The 17,002-nt window shown below is 38.9% G+C and overlaps 1 long non-coding RNA gene across 9 annotated transcripts in view; it reads left to right on the top strand.

Moving 5' to 3' along the window:
- The window catches only part of LOC107321661, a 114,275-nt gene that overhangs the window by 67,539 nt on the left and 29,734 nt on the right, over nucleotides 1–17,002 (top strand). For 3 of the 9 annotated variants that reach the window (XR_004309153.1, XR_004309152.1, XR_004309155.1), the window contains exon 1: nucleotides 1,597–1,753. The exons of the other annotated variants lie outside the window; for them this stretch is intronic. This is a non-coding gene — a long non-coding RNA (uncharacterized LOC107321661). Of the gene's footprint in view, nucleotides 1–1,596; nucleotides 1,754–17,002 lie in introns of those variants that run through there. 9 annotated transcript variants of the gene reach the window in all.

Here is a 17,002-nt window from a genome sequence, read left to right on the forward strand (position 1 = left end):
AAAACAGGCAAAGGAGTATTTCAGATATTCAGATCAAACTACTTCTATAGTGGAGACATGAAAGAGAAGAGCTGAATTTGATGATGAGTGCTTTCATTTATATATTCAAATGAGCATCATCTCTATTTTTAGCATAACTCATGATTGTATGTGTTGATTGCTAAAGTAATCTGATTTATAATAGCAAACAAGCACTGCCTGAAGCTTAACAACATAAAATCTTATTTCTTAAGACAGCTTTGTACAAACATGCAACACTATACAAGCTTTTCTGTAATATTATTATTATTATTTTTAAGTTCAGAAGTATAATCTCCTACTGCTATTTGCTTTTATACATTTTTTTTTACTACATGAATTACTCTATCTCATTTAGTTTTATTTCACGGACAATAAGATAGGTTAAAAAATAAGTTAAAATTGTGAAGCTTCTTGGAAGATACACTATTCTGTGAAAAAGTTGGTTCATTAATAATCCTAATGCAAAAGCAGAATTTGGAAACTATAATTTTTTACTGATAATAAGAATTAGTTTCTATATAGAAATATATCTTCTTGTGTTGTTGTTATTTTGTTTTTGCAGTAATGAAGAATTATAAGAAAGAAATGTTGATGCTACTTAATAAGTACCTCCCTGTGTTTTCATTCCTTCAAGTACATAGACTACTCTGAAAGTGATGTCTCCTTTTTAATTCCATGGAAATTACAGGAGATATAAAGAACACAATAACACTATTCAATAAAGCAGATTCTCAGCTAAAAAACACTGTATTTTAACACACTCACCATCTTTAGCTGTGAATTTTCACCAGTGATCATAGAATTACTCAGGTTGGAAAAGACCTCAAAGATCAAGTCCAACCTTAGCCTAACCATAGTACCCAAACTCTAACAACCCTCTACTAAATCATATCTCTAAGCACCACAGCCAAACAGTTCTTAAACACATCCAGGGATGGTGACTCATCCACTTTCCAAGGGAGCCTATTCCAGTGTTTAACTACCCTTTCTATAAAGAGTTGTTTTCTAACATCCAACCTAAACTTACCTTGGCATAACTTGAGGCCATTTCCCCTCATCCTGTCACCAGTGAGAAGAAACTTACTCTGCTCTCACTGTAAGCACCCTTCAGATTCTGGAAAAGAGCAATAAGTTCTCCCCTCAGCCCCCTTTTCCCCAGACTAAACAGCCCCAGCTTCCTCAGCCTCTCCTCAGAGGGTTGATTTTCCAAGACCTTCACAAGCCTCGTTACCCTTCTCTGGACCTGCTCCATTACCTCCATGTCCTTTTTGTACTGAGTTGCACAAAACTGAACACAGTACTCGAGGTGAGGCCTCACCAATGCCAAGTACAAGGGCAGAATGACTTCCCTAGTCCTGTTTACCACACCATTCCTGATACCAGCCACTGGCCTTGGCCACCTGGGCACAGTGCTGGCTGATATTCAGCCGACTGTCCATTAGAACACCAAGGTCCCTTTCCATCAGGCAGCTTTCCAGCCACACTTCCCCAAGCCTGTAGGGGGATGACAGGAGCCTGCATGCCACGTTTGTAAAAATCTGCACCAGTGGAGGTGGCCCACTGTTCCACAGCTACTATGATGTCATTGCTGGTAAGAAAGCATTGTGCACTCAGTCCATCTTTCACCGACCTGAACAGATGGAAGTCAGAAGGTGCCAAATACAGACTGTACAATGGATGTGGTAGGACACTCCAGTCAGGATTGTCACTGTGCTCGCCGGTCTTCCAACTGGTATGTAGTCTGGCAATATTGTGTTGCAAGAGAAAAACTGTCTTCTTCTCTGGCCTGCCTCTGGAAGTTTGAGCCATCAGATTAGGCAGTGTCCCAGTGCAGTGGTTAGAGCTGATGGTTTTTCTGGGTTCAAAGAAATCTAGAAGGATTATCCCTTTCCTATTCCAGAAAGAAAACAGCGCACATCACTTTACCCACTGAGGGCTGTAGCTTGTACTTTTTTATTATTATTATTTTCACTGTTTTCACTCCAACTCATACTGGTGACACCACTAATGATGATATGTGATCCAATAAATTGTCACCTTCAGCCTCATATTGGTTCAATAGGTCCTGAAAACATGTATATGTGAGACCCACTTCGTGGTATTTCTATGTTGCCACCATCATTTCCAATACACTGAAGCCAATGTTCAGCTTCATACACAATTCCCTGTTCAAAATCCACTGAATCACTCAGATGAGATTATCAAGTGGCATTTTGTGGTATGGCAGATGTGCATGATTGGCCAGAATATGGTTTGTGTTTCACATCAGTGCTGAAATGAACCACATACCACTTCACTGTGCTAACATCCCCTTTTTGGTCTTCATCTGCCATAAAGTGACAAAATGTAATGGAATATTGTCAGGAAGTTTCAACCTCTGGCGCCATAGCACCAACATCTGCCTCTGACATCATAGGCCAGCATAACAGAACAGAAGGCATTACTTTCAGAGCATCCCTGATCTGTTAGGCACAGTAAAGATATACATAATAGAAATCTCTTCAGTAATGGAATATTATTTGCAGCATAAATGGAATTACACTTTTCTCCATGTACACCAACAGCAGGCACAGTAGATTGATCTACATTAGATTAGAAGGTGACAGGATATTTGGGGGACAAAGAAAAGGGTCTTGGGTATGAACTAAATTCAACTGACATAATAGAAATAATCTGAAATAATGGCTTGATAATCTGGGTAAACTTAGAGTCATCAATACAAACTGCTCTTGGCTTATAGTGAAGTTGATAAGGACGAACTATACTGAGATCTTTGTTTCTATTTGTAGCAGGTGGTGTATTTGCTGATGAAAATTATAAGCACGATACTTGTATTCCCTTAAAACTAATTAAATAATACCTCTGGAATACTTTCATTACTTTTTACTTGTCTCTGACCGATCTGAATCAGTTCTAAGTGTTTCTTCTCTTTATTTCCATGCACAAAGTTGACCTGGAATATAATTAATCCACATGGGTAAGACCCTTCTACTCACCACTACCACTGTTTTGTTTCTGAGATTGTTAAAACCCATCCTAGCTGAGATACTGAGGTAGAAAATATTAAGCAAGCCTCACTGTTTTCCTTGCTCTTATGAGATCTGACTGTTTCATGTCTGCCACCTTTATTCCTGTGAGCATTGCTGTGATTCATAGTTGTACTCAGGCACTGCTACTTCCCTTCTGTTCCATCTTTCCTAGTAAACACTGGTTTTATACATGCTATCATAAATGAGATGTAGTTCACTGTGGTTATTAGATCATAGTTAATTTGTTGATGTGAAGTAAAAGCATTTTAAAGACTCAAAATATACCAGGCAATGGTACTTACCACTTTTTATCTCACATTTTGGAAAAGATTCTGCTCACAACTGGGCTTCTATTGCACAAGTATTTTGAAAAATTGTATATGACCTGAAAAGGCAATAATTATCTTTGACATTTGCCCTACCTCTGAGTCACATTCTCCCATATGTTCATTCAAAGTGTTTCTTACAGCTTTCTTCTCTTTAATGCTAGGGTTTGCTTTCTTTTATACTTTCCCTCTAAACATTTTACTGCACACATATTGTGCTTTCCTCAGTCCAAGATTTTGAAGAATAGTACTTTCATGTTGTAAGAATTTCCAGAGGTTTATTTTGAACCTTGTTATTTTGATCGTTCTTTCCTCTGTCAGCAATGACTGGAATAGGATAGTACTCAGGGGAAAGAGAGTTATGCACCATTACAAAGTCTGTATATTTTTCAAGATCCCTTATGTTGGGGTTATGATGGTCTCTAAATAGACTTGTCTAACCTTACACTCTGTCAATCATTCAAAACAAAAGATCCACATTCAGCTTTCATTCAGCCCCTAAGAGAAGACAGACAAGACACCCTAACAAAATAAATGTAGGAAATAACACTCTATTGTACCACTTAAGCCTGAAAAGGTATAGCAAATCAGTAGATTTCCTATTGTTTTTCTTCTTTCTTTGTGGAGATAGATGCAATACAGTAGACGCTTGCAGCTTTCCCAAAATGCTTTTGGCCAAATTCATCCTTGATACAATTCCAGGGATTAATGGAGACACTCTTGAAATTAATGTGATTCACTATTCCTTAAAAACGTGTTCTTGTAATGAAGCAATACTATTTTCTGTGACTAAGAAATCATGAATAGATGGTAATAAATAAATTAGAAAGACTAAATTGCAACACTTAATAGAAAAGGAAATGTCTTTCCCTTAGAAGAATGATCACAAGAGTCATTTCTGTTTTCCTTCTGTTCATTATATGCTTAGTATAGTACACACAGGGACTTTATTGAGTCTAGTTCCATGCAGTGGAGAACTACCACAAACAGAGCACGTACAAGGCTAGGAGATCATCACTCCAACAAATCTCAGTACTAATCTCTGTGTTTCAGCCCATGACAATTTAGTATCTTCTTGTGTTGCATGGGTAGAATACCCATGAGCACTCCCATCTTCTTCAGACATCAGTTAGTAAGAGCATTTTCTATTGAATAATATCAAAATAAAGTCTGAACACATTCTAACTGTTCTCCCAAGAAAGAAAAGGAACAACAGATCCCCAGGTGCCAATGGCTTGACCAAAACTTCTGTAAGGTGTCTTCAAAACTGAGTGACTTCTCATTAACTGGACAGAATAGCTCCAGCATGGTGTCAGAAACAAGACAGATCAAATTAAGGTGAAAAAAGATTTAGGGAAAAAAAAAAAAAAAAAGAAAAAAAAAAGAATAAATAACTGAAGGTGAGCAAACTGAGCGGAAAGGATTTGGTAGCTTGGTAAGTTTTTTAAAGCTGTCTTGCAGTGAAACCCCCATCACAGTAACCAGCAGTAAGTACAGCAGAGCATATTACCATTATCATTTTCTGTGCATTGAACAGGTAATACTTTTTTAAACTGATCTCTGAATTGACTTGTTGCCAGAGGACACTGGGAAGTTATTGCTTCATTTGTGTTTAACTGGAACTGTTTCTCTCCTTCGGTTTCACCAGCTTATCTTATAAAAACACTTTCCCTTATGCCCTTCCATGAGGCCTTGTGCTTACTGTCTTCCTGTCCAACTGTCTCTACTCTCAAAGATTTTTTATAGTGAAAAGGGCATCAATATCTGTCATATTATTTCTATCTAATTCAGTTATGGCCTGTACTTGTGGATCTTTGCTTTCTCACTGGAAAATAAATTGCAAAATCACTGAGCTAGCAAAACAGTCAGGAGATGAATGCAAAGAGGGGGAACAAAACCAAAAATGCCAAAGCAAAGCCTAACTGATATAAGAATAACCTATAAGTTAAAAAGATGAAATAAAGTGTACCCTTTCAGACAGTTCTTAGGAACCCAAAACTCATATTGGGTGTGGTGTTGCTTTGCCTACGTGCTCCAGACACTTGTGTGCATGCTTTTATGTACCAAGCCAAACATATCCCAACACCCTGCTGGCAGTTCAGGTCTCCATCACTTATATGCTAGTGCAGATCACAGTCCCATAGTAATGCCTTGCACAAATGCAATGCAAAAGAAGCTTCTAAAAGTGGTTTTCCTCTATGTGGTGAACAGATCACTGACAGAACTTGTAAGACATTTGGGCACAATGTCAAGTAACATCTAGGCATCCTATAGCTGTGTCAATTATAGCCCTGCATAGATTTGCCCGCCCTGCTTACAGCCAGGCAAGTTTTTTGCCCTCCTGGTTCTGTTTTCTTGTGTCTTAACTGCTTCTTGGATTGCAGGCAGCTTTTGGGGGATAATGAAGAACAAAGATTTGAGAGGAGAGAGGCTGTAGGCAACAAGATTATGAAGAAAAAAAGAACAGAAAGATGAATTTATAAAGAAAAGCAAAAACCTGGGCAGCTATAATCCTGAGGTAAAGGTCAATTCTGTTCCTATTTCTCCCAAGCTGTAAGCAGTGCCCTGATCCCACTCCTGGGGGAAGTGGCTGGCTGAAGGCTCCAAAATGAGTTTCTCTAAGCACAGGGGAGTGACAGACTAAAAACAAGGCTCTCCAAATTGCTGAGAGCTTCCAGATGACCAGTGTACCTGCAGAACAGCAGTGCAGCCTGTACCAGATTCAGGGCAGCACCAGTTTGTATGATCTGCCACAGCTGAGGGACTTACTGTGGAGCAGCAAGATGAGGCACAGTCTTGAGCTATAAAGTAAATTGGGGAAAATGCTGTTGTCATTGTAGTAGTCACATTTCAGCAAGTGAGAATTTCCACTCATCTCTATAAACAGAAAGTTAAGAAGCTGACCTTTTGAAATTCAGAGGATGCTAAGTATTTTCTGCAAAGAGTGACAGATGTTTACATGTTAATATCCTGGCCTTTTAGCTTCTGCATTAACAAGCCTAAGAATACAAACTAAAGACATTTTATACATTAGTCCACATTTAACATATACTTATTTTAGCCTGTTTGACTTTGTGCGCAATCCACATTTCACACAAGCTCAGTTTTTGTATCTACTCCCTCCTCCAAAACTTCAAGCCTGCTTTAGCATTGCTGCTAATCACTGCTTTCTATAAAGACACCATTTCCCAGAGGAATTTGAGTTATGGGAAGAAGGAAATACTGTTACTCAGAAAACTGCAGAGAAGCAGAGTGATTTTTAAAGTGATTACTGGTGATATTGAGTGTTGAGTAACTGTACTGTTTATCATCTAAATTACTTTTAACTTGCACTTCAGGTCATTCACAAAGTCTCAATCTAATAGCAAAGCTTTGTCTTCTATGTATGAAACATGCTGTGTATCTTAAAGCATGCATTACTTTATTTTTGCTGGCTAGAGTGTATTCTGCCTAGAATAGGCTTGATTACAGAAAGAGAGCTTCTTAAACAGCAAATTAATATTTTGTCTCTTAGATATTTCTACTGCCTTTAAACTGAAATGCCATTATGGTGTATGTGCTTGTAATTAGATGCTATTTTTAACCTGTTATCTATAATTCCCATAATTTCAAATCTTGAGACATGAACTTCTCAGTGTGAACTGAGAACAGCTTGTCTCTGTACAATGCTTTTATTAAATATGCATGTGTCTTCTGGTTGACAGAGATACGGTACCCCACATACCTTCCTGTTCAAGTGAAGGTTAGTCAACTGATTTTAGTGTCATTTTGAAGTAGAAGAAATTACATATTTTCAAATGAAAGCTCTCTCTGATATATTTTCTTTGAAGTAATCAGTTCCTCTGAGCTGATTCACTTTCCACTATTTATGGTTGTTGTTTGCTTCTCCCTTCCTTTTAGGAACTGTCAGAAGAGAGCTGTCCTACTTTTACTTGCAGTCAGTTTCTAATCAACGTCTCTATCAAGTTTTCACAGAATGCAGCAATCAGGCATTTTCTTCTGTATTGAAATCAGTTGCCAGCAGTAGATTAGTATCTTTTTAAGGCAGAAAAGAGAAAGACAGAGATGGCAAAACAGCAGAAGGCCTTACCAACAACCATATGTACATAATATGGCAAGTGTGGCTGCATGCTATTGTGAATCTTTTCTGTTGTAATGTCACCAGTAAAGGAGAGGCAGAAAGTAGATTACCAAAACTGTATAATTTTTAAGAACAATATATTTAATCTTAGCTTAACAGTGAATAAATTTTTATAGTTTCAGGCTGTCATAACTAAGTGGGAGAAGGAAGAATAGAGAAAACAAGATAGCAGTGAACCTGGGAACAGACTGTGTAGCATTTCAGAGAAGTTTTTTAAGCAATGCCATCCAGCAGACCTGTGGTATTTTTAGGATTCATGACAGATTGGATCCCACAATGTCACATGTGTTGCATTACAGGCACTACACGGTGTTTCACTTCAGCATAAATAAAATCTAACACAATATGTGGGACTTTGCATCTGGCTCTATTGTGGCAAGTTTCAAGGCTGACATATTGCTTCCATTACAATAAAGGAAGACAGGTAGGGGGAAAAATGAAAAGGTGAAAGTAATAACTTGGGCAGGGGGTAGGTACAACTGGAAAGACCTGGGAGTAAATAGTATTTTTGTTATGAAAGCCAGACAGCAAAATTTCACCAGATTTCTGTGATCTGAGGTGTTTATCCTTTTCACCTCTCAATTATATGTGCAGCATGGAACAGCTGTATAGCCCCAGCCAATGTGCCTACTGCCACCAAGACTATTACATCATTATTACCCATAATGTGTAAAGAACTCAGTTTTCTTCAGTTATACTAGGCTTTTAACACCATGTCATCAACTCATGTACAGTGTGCATATATTTAATGTCATTGACTACTCCCTCTGAGATGAATGGGCTACTTCCATGTCTACACTCAAAAGGTAAACTTTGCCTGAATTCTGGCTCTGAAAGGTGAATTAACAATAACTTCATAACATTGGCGAGTAAAGTGATATCTAAGGCAGTGATTAAAAGTTCATTTTGTGTAAACTAATAATTACTATTATTGACATGGACTTCAATCATGCATTATTCTCTGCCATTTACTCAAATAGTTTTTAAATGATGACCCCCTTTTAAAACGTGTATATTTACACAGTTTGTAACTCCAGTTGTTCTATTTGCACATGATCTAGTCAAATTCATTTTTATTAAAGATCACACTGAGAGACTAATGAACATAAAGTACTGGGATCATTTTCATTACACATGATCTATTAACCAGATCTGCACTGTCTCATACCCAGAAGGAAACAACAACACAACACTGAGATACACAATATACTTCATAGTCAAGTCCCCAATAGGAAGTAGTTTAAATTAACTGTCTTTTAACAGAAACGTGAATGTAAGCTGTGTTTTCCTTACTGATTTTTAATATGAAAAGTTGGGTAACTAAAGAAGAAATTTTCAAAGGATTATGAAGCTAGAAGACAAAAAGTCAGCTGATAGTGATGCACTCTCTAAAAGATACAGTTACAGGCAGCTGACTTATCTACAAAACTGATGTATCCAAAAGTCTAAGAAAAGATACAGTCATTCTGGCTGACAGTTACTGACCTATTCATATTTTTTTTTCCCAATGGCCCATAGGGAGGGAACAGCTTTCTAGAAATCATTAACAAGGCTGCTTTTTCCTTGTTCATCCTCCTTCCAAACATGTTTTCTACATGCAAGCATCTGGCCAATAAGCAACGAGGAGGCTGAGCAGACTGTGTAGGTGATACATAGGTAACAAGGGAAGTGGATGTATTTCAGTCTCTATTAAATAGTCTTCACAATAAAATACACCTTTCCTTTGAGGGAATGACAAAGATTACACAAAGTGAAGCACAATAGAACTTCTCTTTTTTCAGTACATGATTTTCATCACAGTCTCTTTGCTCAATGGCCCAAGGAATTAGATCTTTCTATGTCATGTTGACCAAACTTTTTGAGATCTGGGGACCTGTTTCAATTCTGTCTTCAAAGAAGGCAACAGAAGACAGACCAGACTGTAAAACAGAAAATCACTATCAAAACACATTTTCAGCAGCCTTTTCCCCAGCCAGGGAGGTTCCTCTTTATCTTACCTTGGCACTACAGCTGTTTTTTGAGATGCGAACTATAAGGTAGAAAATAATACAAGAATGGTGGAAATAGATAGCCAAAGATTACCTATATGAAAAACTCACTAATGTTGATGCCTTCAGTCTAGCTGGAAAATGCTGAGGCTGGTCACCCAATCTCCACAAAGGAGCAATCTCCAACAGAGATACTACCTTAGTGGTGGTCAGCCCTTAAATGAAGTCTAGGAGAGGTGGAGTCAGGCTCCACCCGTCCAGGAGCACAGCTGAATTACCTTCACTTGTGCTCCCACAGCTGACCCAACACTTGCCTCAGCTGATTAATCAGAGGTTCAGGCTGTGGTTACTAGTTTCTCATACAGGAACACAAACAGGGTACACAGCGACAGCATTTCCAAATGAAAGCTCTTCCACAGTAACAAAATAAATTCTGCCACAAAGCCTGTGGGAAGGGTTTCCTTCTTAGGAAAATGGCATTTCTGCACCTGGCAGAACAAAGACCTCTCTTCACTCTGTCCTTTTGGTGCCTCCAGTGCAATATCAATTTTTCCTGTGGCTTTCAAATTGTGATAAGAGATATTGAAAATAGCTTATCTCTCCACCTGCCTGAAGGGAGCGGCTTTAATATCACATTAGAAGTTGAGCAAAGTACAAAAACTCTTTTTCATCACAATTTTCATTGACTTTTTAATGGCTGTTTTTCAGTCTTCCTTAACCTCTGGTAATTATGCATCATCCAGCACAAACTCATCAATAAAGTATTCCAGATAACTCCTAAGTAATGAGAATACATAAATCCCCTACTCGATAGGCTATGCAGTCAGTTCACCCCTCCCTCCTCTGCCCCCGCCACCCCTCCCAGTAAAACCACACTGTTTGAAATACTGCAACCTTTATGACAATTCATTTAAAGTGGAATTTGTTGAGATCCTCAACTGCAGTAAATCAGCACTCCCTGAAATCAATGGAGTAACTCTGAATTGCACCAGATGAACATCAGTCTGCTGCTATTTGTAAACAGGAGTTTCTTTCATTGAGCATTGTTGTAATGGTTACTTCTATCGTGAGCTTAGTTGAATACTGTTGTTTCATTATTTAAGAAAAGTTTACTTAAAATGAATTGCAGTTGTTTTGTTTTGTTCTCTGTTTGTGTTTAATGACAAAATATTACATCTGCTTTCTGTTTTCAGGAGATGAAAGTACACAGGTTTTACTTACATTATTTATATTAGTCAGTCTCCTCCTCTTATTTGGATGAGAGAAGATGTAAAATTCTGGCTCTGCTAAGGCAAAGAGATTCTTTCTCTAACCTGTGGTGGTCCTCTGTTCCCCAGACTGGTGATCCAGTTAAATGCATCTTGCTTCTAGTTTCCTTTGGAAAATGTGGTGGAGAAGAGGCAGGTCTTCTGCAGAACGAAAATGTGATTTAAGCTCTGAAGCAGGTTTTACAGTTTTAGCATAATTTTTCTTCCCTTTTGCCAATGACAGTCCTCAGATAATTTCCCTCTTGCTTTGGGTAATGCATGGCAATTTAGCAGTAGGCATTTTCTACCATGGGCTGCTTTCATTCCTTACTTTCAGAACTACAAGTAAAGGCAAAGGCTTAAATTCATGAAGTCCTCCAACTTATACTAAAACTGTGACACTAAGGTATGTCTTGGGAAGGGAAAAAAAAATATATATCTTTGAGTGATGACCTTTAAGTTTCTAATGTCATGTCACTCAGAAAAACACTGGACAGAAAAGAGACTGCCCTGTGGTCAGTTGGCTTTCTGCATTTAGCATTTCCATTTATTGTGCTAATGAAGTGCATTTAACAGGTATCTCCATAGGTAAGTAAAAATAGCTGGTGAGGTTTGATACTTTTGATCAATACTTTAGTCATCCTGGCTTGTACCAGGAATGGTGTGGTGAGCAGGACAAGGGAAGTCATCCTGCCCCTGTACCCCGCACTGGTGAGGCCTCACCTCGAGTACTGTGTTCAGTTTTGGGCACCTCAGTACGGAAGAGGTGCTGGAGCAGGTCCAAACAAGGGCAACGAGGCTTGTGAAGGGCTTGGAGAATATGCCCTACAAGGAGATAGTGAAGGAACTGGGGCTGTTCAGTCTGGGAAAAAGGAGGCTCAGGGGAGACCTTATTGCTCTCTTCCACTATCTGAAAGGTACTTATAGCGAGAGTGAGATTGGTCTCTTCTCAGTGGTAACAGGACAAGAGGAAATGGCCTCAAATTGTACCGGGGTAAGTTTAGATTGAATATTAGGAGAAACGTCTTTACAGAAAGGGTTGCTAAGCAGTGGAATAGGCTCCCCAGGGAAGTGGTTGAGTCACCATCCCTAGATGTGCTTGAAAACCATTTGGATGTGATGCTCAGGAACATGATTTAGCAGAGGGTTGTTAGAGTTAGGGTAGTATGGTTAAGCTGTGGTTATACTCTATGATCTTTAAGGTTTTTTCTAACCTGAGTGACTCTATAATTCTTTGACACTATGGTACTTAGTCTGATTTCAGGTCCCATAGTATATGAGACTAATAGCATTCTGCTTTCTTTTTTTAGGCTTTGACGTACAGAAGATTACCAAATTGTTTTTTGTATATATGTGGACTTTCAATTAAATTTTCCAATTTCCAGGTCCACTGCTTTGTCTCTACAAGTTTCAAAGAAATCCAAAAGCAGGGAGAAATGGCTCCACAGTGTTCAGCCTCTGTACTTATTACAAGCCGGTTAGGAAGCTCCTGCTACTCACTGGCTTAGAAAACAATTTGAAATTCAAGTAATTCTCAGCAAGCACCTAACAAAGACTGTCAGGAAGCTAGGCAGCTAGCCAGATTCATATGCCTCATCTCTGAAAGATTTTTTGCTCTGATGGTCTACTCTACTATCATACACCTTTTTTTTTCCTGCTTTTCTTTCTCTGTTTGAAGTGGGAACATGCTGGTGTTTTAAATATCTCCTATGTATTTTTCTAAAATTGAGATTTTAATGCCTTCTAATGATAGAAATTATTTAGTAAGGTAGGGCTTAGAAACAGAATAATATACTTGTGTAGAAAACCGAGTCAGATTTTCCATTAAACGAGCAAACGTAGTATTAGTGAAAAATGTGCTTACCCAAATTAAGTTGAAAGTCTGGCACATAATATAAAGACTCCAAGTACATCATCTTCAGTTTTCATAAGGTATTCATTATAGTAACAATGTGAAATTAACTTTAATTGTGTAGCAATTTTAAAAATGCTTTATGATGATGATCCATTCAGCATTTCTAACTTCTTAGAGGATTTTTATTAATTTATTAATTTATTTGCCACTTTGCAACCTCTGTTTTCTAACAATTGAGCTCAACAGAGACATGAGTTAAATGTGATGAAATTCATAATTCTTGACCATCAGAATTCTGGATGTGTTAGGAAAGATGCTGCATGTGAGCTCATGAATGTTCATAAAAACCTCCCACTGGTATTGTTCTAAAAACAATGTTGAGACAGGTTTACACCAGGCTTTCTGACATCCCTGGATATATAAGGCTAGATCTTTGCAGTTTCAGCTGAGCCTTTCATTATTCCTATGGATTACATGTACAAATTTTCAAACTTTGGTACCTGTCTAAGTGATTTGATTTTCACTTGCAAGCGGGAAGGGCACATTTCTGAAGCCAGTGTTTGGTTTTCATGTCCCTGAGTTTGAAACTTTTTTTGACTGCATGTATTATGGATTTCATATACTTGTTCTAGTGATGGAATGAAATTTTTAACTTTTAACTCAACCTAAAACTTTAGCTATTTTTTTTTCAGTGCTGGTTATTAAGTTAAATCATGGCTGTCCAACCTTTTGGCTTATCTGAGCTGCATTGAGTAAAGGGTAATTGTCACGGACTACATATACATGGGTTGCTTTGAAAGTAATGCCTCCTATTTATTTCCACAAAAACTAAATCCCTTACAAAGATCACAACAACCCTATGTAATAGAGCAAATTCTCAGCTATAAGACTCTATTTTTCAGCACATTCTCTGCCATTAGCGGTACATTTTCACCAGTGACAAACAAGAGCATGCATGCTGCACTTGCAAAAATCTTCATGGCTTCCAGAATGTGTCATTGTCATCATTGGTGAAATGCAGCATTCACCACCTCACTGCTACATCATCTGTTTGGCCAGTTTCTCCCACAGAAGACTGATAAACAGTGGCAGGAATCTTTTCCTAAAGTCTAACTGTTTCCTTGGGTCCTATGGGAGCAGGTGTTCCCTCTCAGCTGCACCATAAGTCTTTTCTGTTCTCCCTTTGGCTCCTGCTGTTTGTGAGAAGGTCACTGAGCAGACCATATCTTTAGAGGACTGCTTGTAAATTCTTCGGGTTAGATTCAGAATAGTTTGTGTTTATAGTTCTAAAATCATCTAATCCCCCTTTGGCACTGATAGGGGAACATTTCAGTTGATGAGGTTGCTCCAAAGCTGCACTCAACCTGACCTAGAATGCTTCTAGTGATGGAGCATCCATAGCTTCTCTGAGCAGCCTGTGCAGCTGTCTCACCACCCTCATAATGGATTTCTTCCTTACATGTACCATAAACATACCCTCCTTCAATTTAAATCATTGCCCCTTATCCAATCACCACAGACCCTGAGGAAAAGTCTTTGATTTCCATCTCTTATAAGCCTCCTTTATGTGTCAAAAGGCTGCAATAATGAATTCCCACAGCCTTTTCCAGGCTTAATTCTCATAGAATCATAGGATGGCATGAGTTGGAAGGGACCTCAAAGATCATCAAGCTTCAAATTTTCACAGCCTTTCTTCATTAGGAGAGGTGTCACATTCAGCCAAGCTCAGTTAAGTTTGAATACAGTAGGGAAATTTGAACTCCCTAGCCTCAATGGGCATTGCTTCCATGCCTGAGCACCTTCATTATGACAGACTTTTCCTTTTGTCTAGCTGTGAGTTGTCCATGCTGCAATGTGGGACTGGCACCTCTGCTTGACTGCTCATGTTGCCCCAGTGCAGCAGCTCAGAAGATGCCAATCCCAGCCCTCCCTTCTTCCTCTTGGTGAAGAGATGACAGATCTTGGTGAGGGAGGGAGGTAGTGAAAAGAAGAATGGGTACACAGGACCCTTGGCTGTTAAAAGTAATTCCAGGAAATGAACCTCCCATTTGAGCCTCCAGGGTGATCCTGGAATATGGGCTCTCCTGGCTAGGGAGGTTCAGCGCTGGCACTGAGGCAGCTCTGTGGAGTGAGATGAACAGAACCCTTTTCCCCTGTCATGGTAAGGCTGGAGTCTGGGTCTGTATCTCCTCCCACACTGACTGAGAGTGATGAGCTGATGATGTTTCTGCCCTGATGGAGGTGGATCCACTTCCATTGGCTCTTCTTCTGGCTCCAGATCCACGTCCATAGGTTTCTATGGAGAACTTAGGTCTTTCCTAAAAAGCACATGACCATCCATGACAGCATTCTAGACATGAGCTGTCCCACAACATCTCAGTGACTGCAATGAGAACATGGCCTTGTGACCTCACTCAGATCTCTAATTCTTCCTGTTTATTTCCCATGTTGCATGCATTAGTATACAGATATACTACAGACATAATTTAGGGAAGCAGCAGGTGCAGGTATCCCTAAAGGGATGCAAGAAGATTTCAGCTGGGAATTTGCAATGGTACCTCCTCTGAGGAGTCCTCACAAGATCTAACAAGGTGGTTTTTGGTTTTTTTTTTTAATCTTTCTTTCCACTCCCCTCCCCTGCTATGAGTCCAGGGGGAAAGTGGAAATACTAGGAAAGAGATATGTCTTTTTTAACTGAGAGGATATCCTTAAAGTAAAGGATCTCCTTTAACAGTTTCAATGAAGTCAGCATTTACATAACTTACTTCTGGTTTCTGTGGTTACAGTACAGACATTCCTTTCTGATTTCCAAGGCCCTCTACCTACTTGACTCAGGAAGTGTATCTACTGTAACTCTTCAATCTTGTTTTAAGATTAAATAGGAAAGCTGAACTTTCAAAATTCACAGAGCACAATGAATAAGAAAAGTTGCTTGTCATTCATGTTAACGAAGATTGAGATGGCTATAACATATAATCACTAAATTTAATGAAGTAATTACTTTTCAATTTGATTTCTAATTTTCTACCAAAAAAAAATCCATTGTTATTAATGGGATGGGAATAATTAACAGTACCTACCAATTAAAACTAGTCTTCTCATGCTATACTGCATATTATGAGATGTTTTATAAATTTGCTGCATTTTTAATAGGGAAACGTGTTATGTGTTGAATAAAATTGAACCTATTAATTCCTTTCTTTTGATGCTATCAGCTAACAGTATCAGTTTATACTATCTTTCCCGTGATCCAGCACCTTGCCACTCTCTCATTAAAATACTTCCCCCAACATCTAATCCAAATATTCCTTCCCTTAGTTTAAAACCATTCCTATTTGTCCTATCACTATCTATCCAAAAAGTTGTTTATGTTTATAATCTCCTTTTAAACATTGGAAGGCTGTAATGAGATCCCCCTGCAGCCTTCTCTTTTTCAGGCTGGACAAGCCCACTTCCTTCATTTATCTTCATCTTCAGCCCTTGGATCATCATTGTTGCCCTCTTGTGGACCATCACCAAAACCTCCACATCTTTCATGTGTTGGGGGCCCCACACTTATACACACTACTCCAGATGAGGCCTCACTAGGTGTCACGGGTTACTTAGATTTACCTATGCCCGTGACAGGGGAAGCCACCCCGTGGGCCCCCCCCCGGGGCCCGGAAAGGAGGGGAAAAAGGGAGTGGGATAAAACAGCGACAATCTAAGGAGGAAAAACTTATTTTACTAAATATGATACCGAAATACAAGATAACACAATATAATATAATTGAGGCTAACAAATTGAACGAAACAGAGAGAGAGAGAGTCCCCGAAAACCGAGAGGCCTACTGTGAACTCTAGGTGACACGGCTGGAACGCTTCCCACTCTCCGAGAAGTTCGAGAGAAGAAGGAGGGCACTCCAGCCTGGAAACGAGATTATACAGCGTCCTGGTCCCGTGACTTATCATTAACCCTGTTGTTCTCTGGGATATGTAGTCTTCTTCTGTGGACTGCACATTCAATAGAAGTATCCATACTTTACATGATGTTATGATGTGGAATACTGATAGCAAAATTACAAAATTACAAAACCATGACACTAGGGCAGAACAGAGGAGCACAATGAATGATACAATTAAAACATCTGCTGACAAGCACACTAATGAGAAAAGAAAGCAAAATATTAGTTTCTGTAAGGCCAGAAAATATTTCTGAAAATATTAATTAATCAGTATTGGATGTGGCCTTCCAAAACTGGAAGGGAGCACATAAACAGGAGGGGGAACAGCTGTTTATGAGGGCAGACAGTAATAGGACAAGGGGGAATGGTTTTAATCTGAGACGTGGAAGGTTTAGTTTAGATATTGGGAGGAAGTTTTTCACTCAGAGGGTGGTAACGCCCTGGAATAGGT

Source organism: Coturnix japonica, chromosome 1 (genome assembly GCF_001577835.2).
Source record: "Coturnix japonica isolate 7356 chromosome 1, Coturnix japonica 2.1, whole genome shotgun sequence".
Lineage (NCBI taxonomy): Eukaryota > Metazoa > Chordata > Aves > Galliformes > Phasianidae > Coturnix > Coturnix japonica.